The 5,222-nt window shown below is 40.6% G+C and overlaps 1 non-coding gene across 1 annotated transcript; it reads right to left on the bottom strand.

The window, feature by feature from the left end:
• Window positions 1-4,778: 4,778 nt before the first annotated feature.
• Window positions 4,779-4,885, bottom strand: LOC115030828 (U6 spliceosomal RNA). The gene has a single exon (XR_003836388.1). It is a non-coding gene; the product is annotated as a U6 spliceosomal RNA (small nuclear RNA).
• Between the last annotated feature and the right edge of the window lie 337 nt (window positions 4,886-5,222).

Raw genomic sequence — 5,222 nt, 5'->3', positions numbered from 1 at the left:
AATAGAACAGTAATGGCTTGTGCTGTAAGATCGAGAATTGACAAGTGGGACCTCATGAAACTACAAAGCTTCTGCAAGGCTAAAGACACCATCAATAAGACAAAAAAACCACCAACAGATTGGGAAAGGATCTTCACCTATCCTAAATCAGATAAGGGACTAATATCCAATATATATAAAGAACTCAAGAAGGTGGACTCCAGAAAGTCAAATAACCCCATTAAAAAATGGGGCTCAGAACTGAACAAAGAATTCTCACCTGAGGAATACCGAATGGCAGAGAAACACCTGAAAAAATGTTCAACATCCTTAATCATCAGGGAAATGCAAATCAAAACAACCCTGAGATTCCACCTCACACCAGTCAGAATGGCTAAGATCAAAAATTCAGGTGACAGCAGATGCTGGCGAGGATGTGGAGAAAGAGGAACACTCCTCCATTGTTGGTGGGATTGCAAGCTTGTACAACCACTCTGGAAATCAGTCTGGCGGTTCCTCAGAAAATTGGACATAGTACTACCGGAGGATCCAGCAATACCTCTCCTGGGCATATATCCAGAAGATGTCCCAACCGGTAAAAAGGACACATGCTCCACTATGTTCATAGCAGCCCTATTTATAATAGCCAGAAGCTGGAAAGAACCCAGATGTCCCTCAACAGAGGAATGGATACAGAAATTATGGTACATTTACACAATGGAGTACTACTCAGCTATTAAAAAGAATGAATTTATGAAATTCCTAGCCAAATGGATGGACCTGGAGGGCATCATCTTGAGTGAAGTAACACAATCACAAAAGAACTCACACAATATGTATTCATTGATAAGTGGATATTAGCCCAAAACTTAGGATACCCAAGATATAAGATACAATTTGATAAACGCATGAAACTCAAGAAGAATGAAGACCAAAGTGTGGACACTGTGCCCCTTCTTAGAATTGGGAACAAAACACCCAGGGAAGGAGTTACAGAGACAAAGTTCGTAGCTGTGATGAAAGGATGGACCATTTAGAGACTGCTGTATCCAGGGATCCGTCCCATAATCAGCTTCTAAACGCTGACACCATTGCATACACTAGCAAGATTTTGCTGAAAGGACCCAAATAAAGCTGTCTCTTGTGAGACGATGCCGGGGCCTAGCAAACACAGGAGTGGATGTTCACAGTCAGCTATTGGATGTATCACAGGGCTCCCAATGGAGAAGCTAGAGAAAGTACCCAAGGAGCTAAAGGGATCTGCAACCCTATTGTTGGAACAACATGATGTACTAACCAGAACCCCGGAGCTCTTGTCTCTAGCTGCATATGTATCGAAAGATGGCCTAGTCGGCCATCAATGGAAAGAGAGGCCCATTGGACTTGCAAACTTTATATGCCCCAATATAGGGGAATGCCAGGGCCAAAAGAATGGGAATGGGTGGGTAGGGAAGTGGGGGGCGCTATGGGGGACTTTTGGGATAGCATTGGAAATGTAATTGAGGAAAATATGTAATAAAAATATTAAAAATCAAAAAAAATAGATTAGCTATGCAGAGGCATATCAACAAAAATGAAAGGTACTACCATTGATGCAAATGGAACTGGCAAGGCACAGGGCATACCCTGTGTGGTGGTTTGAATAAAAATGACCCCCATAGGTCCATAGGGAGTGGCACTATTAGAAAGTGTGGCCTTGTGGTCACTAAAGGGTGGGCTTTGAGGTCTCAGAATCTCAAGTCTGGCCTGTGTCAAGTCACTGTCATTTCCTGCTGCCTGTGGATTCACCACCATGTCTGCCTGTTTCCCATCATGACAATATGGACTAAACCTTTAAACTGTGAGCCAGCCCCAATTAAACCTTTTTCTTTATAAGAGTTGCTGTGGTCATTGTGTCTCTTCACACCAATAAACCCCTAACTTTGATGCCCTGTGTGCTGGGGATTGGGTACATTGAACAAATAAATTAATGAGTGAATAAGAAGATACATCGGAGAAAGTATTTACCAAAATGGAAGAAGGGAACACTAGAAGGTACTAAGAGTTGTAGGGATTAAATATCAACTCATGTTTTCATGCATGTGTATACATATTTGAAAGAGAGTGATAGGCGTGTATGTACATGCACACATGCATACGCTACTATCCACTAAGAAAACTAAAAACACACTATAGTGCTCTTCTCTGGTACAATGAGGAATTTAGGTCTCCAGGGTTTGGTTTCTAAATAATGCACTCCACTAATAAAGAACTTAGGGTTTGCTGGAGAAACAGATGCCTCTGGGCTGGCACTTGGAAAGAATAAGATAAACCTGATGTATTCAGACTAAATACTTCCAATCCAAAAAATTAGGAAGTAGTCAGAATAACAGAAATGTGCTGGGGTGGTCAATGTTAATTGTCAACTTGACAAAATCTAGAGTTATCTGGGAGATAGCTCCTAAGTGTGCCTCCCTGTGAAGATTCTTTTGATTACTTCAACCGAGGTGGGAAGGTTTGCCATTCTATGGTGTTGTATGGACAGAAGATCCTGTGCTAGGTATGAATGAGGAAGCAAGCTCGGCACCAGCAGGAAGCATGCATTGCCCTGTTCCTCTGACAGGGATGTGATGTGGCCAGCAGCTGAGCCTTGACTTCCCCACACTGTAACCTAAGCTAAACCCTTTCTCCCTTAAGTTGCTTTTGGCGGGATATTTTTATCATAGCAACAGGAAAAGAAACCAAGACACCTACCAGGAAGAGATAGGAGCCATCTTGAAGGGGTTCCTATTGGATAAACTTGAACACTACAAAGCATTTTTTTAAACACCAAAAACCAAAATGAGATGAAAATCTAAGTATAGTGGTGCATGTATGTAATGAAGCAGAAGTATCACTTAAGCTCTGGAACTCAAGGCCACCCTGGACAACACAGCAAGACCCTGCTTCCAAAAAGATCCAGAAATCCATGAGTTCATATATATATCAAATAAAAGAAACCCCTTCCTTACAACAGGATGATAAATGATAATAAACATATTAGTTCAGTGAAAAGTAATTGAGTTATTAGACCATGGATTTTTAAATCATTAAAACTCACCCCAAACTCATCCTTATTAATCAAAATAGGGGCCGTTACAATCAACACTTTTTTGACAGATAATTAAGTTTATCCTGTAGAGTAAAAAAAAATCTGTGCTCCGAGATGGAGTGAACTCCCACAGAGCATTTCTGCATCCTGATGGTTGTGGAAGCATTGTCCCTGCGTAAAGTCGAGATACTTGAAAGCATATTAGTCACTTAGAAGGTCGGGTGAATGTAGTGAATAGAGCTTCACAGCACGGGCTGTCCAACTTCTGAAGTGTTGTTTGTTCTCACGGGGTCAGGCATTGTCATGGAGAAGAATTGGACCCTTTTTACTGACCAATGGAGACTGCAGATGCTGCAGTTTTCAGTGTGCCTCATCCATCTTCTGAACATACTTCTCAGTAGAAATGCTTCAGAAATGCAAGGATTCAGAAAGCAGCGCAGACCGCCTTTGTCAGCTGTTCATGTCGTTGCTATGACAAAATACCATAACCAAAAAGATACTTATAGACAAAAGCATTTATTGTGGCTTACAATTTCAGAGGGATAAGAGTCCACCCTGGCAGGCAAGGCATAGCCGTAGGCAGCAGGAACAGGGAGATGAGGATCCTTACTGCCACACACAGGAAATGGGGTGGGCAAACCGGAAGTGGGGCTAGGTTGTGCACCACTGCACCTCCCGAAAGTTCTACAACCTCCCCCAAGAGTACCACCAACAGGGAAACAAGAGGCCAAGCACATGTGCCTGTGAGGGACACTTCTCATTCAAACCATGTCACCAAACAGCGACTGTGACCTTTTTTTTTTTTTCTTTTTTTTTTTTTTTTTGTCCAAGTTTACTTTTAGGAAATGCTTTGGCGCTGCTTCCCAGTCCGACGGCTGAGCTGGTCATTGCAGGTTTTGATATAAAATCCAATTTTCATGGCACATCAGAAGCCAATGAAGAAATTGTTTCTTTATCCCATAGGATAAATGTAAATGGCAGTTAAAAAGAAAAAAAAAAGGAACAATTTTTTTCCAGTCGGTTCATGAGGCACACACTTAACAAGCATTTTTACCTTCTAGTTTGCCTCAAACGCCTGATGGCTGTGTCTAAGCTGTTGTTTTGCTTGTTTGTTTTTGACAATTTCGCCTATACTTGTAACAGAGTCAGCTTTGATGATGACTCACAATTGGTCACTGACTTCTTCTTCTTCTTCTTCTTCTTCTTCTTCTTCTTCTTCTTCTTTTTCTTTTTCTCCTCCTTCATATACATTTTATTACAAATTTTTAAAAAACAAAACAAAACATAACAAAAAACAAAAAATGCAACATCCTAAAAAAAAAATTTTTTTGTTTTATTTTGTCTCAAAAAAAAATTTTACTAGTAATACAAATTCCTATGAAGTTTTTTTGCTACCATAAGAAATTAAAGAAACCATTAAATATTTAGAAACATTCAGCATCAAAAGCTTTAAATCTAACTGTACGTTGTAGCCCCTGAAAAAGCTACAAACCCTTTTTAAAAAGTATTTTCTCTACAAAGAATCTTATCAGCTACACAAAAATCTGCTCAGTTTTTATACAGAAGCTAATGTTGAGCTGCACTTGAATTTCACATTCTTAGCAAAATAATCGCCTGAGCACACGTACTCCACACTTCAGGACAGCCACTTATTCTTCAGCCTCATCTTGCTTTCTCTTCATCTTCCTCCTCTTCTTCCTCCTCTTCTGGTTCACTCTTCCTCTTTGAGAAAAATATGGAACGCTTCACTAATTTGCGTGTCATCCTTGCACAGGGGCCGTGCTAATCTTCTCTGTATCGTTCCAATTTTAGTATATGTGCTGCCGAAGTGAGCACCACCGACAGCTTCTGATAGGCTACCATAGGAGGCTCTCGTCTCCTGCTCTCTGCACTGGTAATAGTTCTTGGGCCAAATGCACTTTTGATGTGGTAAGTTATCTCACTTCTTTACAACCCATTTTGAACTGGAAAATAGATCAGATTTCTATAACATCATTTCCACAGTCAAAAAAAAAAAAAAACACATAAAATAAATAAGGCCAGAGAGAAATGACTCAACAAGAATGGGCACATGACGCAAAGATTGATGGCCCATTGTTGAAGGAGAGAACTGACTCCAGAATGTTGTCCCTACCCTTACACATGTACTGTGGCATGTGTGCACACACACTAC

Source organism: Mus caroli, unplaced genomic scaffold (assembly GCF_978045245.1).
Source record: "Mus caroli unplaced genomic scaffold, Mus_caroli_1 scaffold_3, whole genome shotgun sequence".
NCBI lineage: Eukaryota > Metazoa > Chordata > Mammalia > Rodentia > Muridae > Mus > Mus caroli.
The sequence above is the reverse complement of the archived record's forward strand: the minus strand, read 5'-3'. Positions and strand labels throughout refer to the sequence as shown.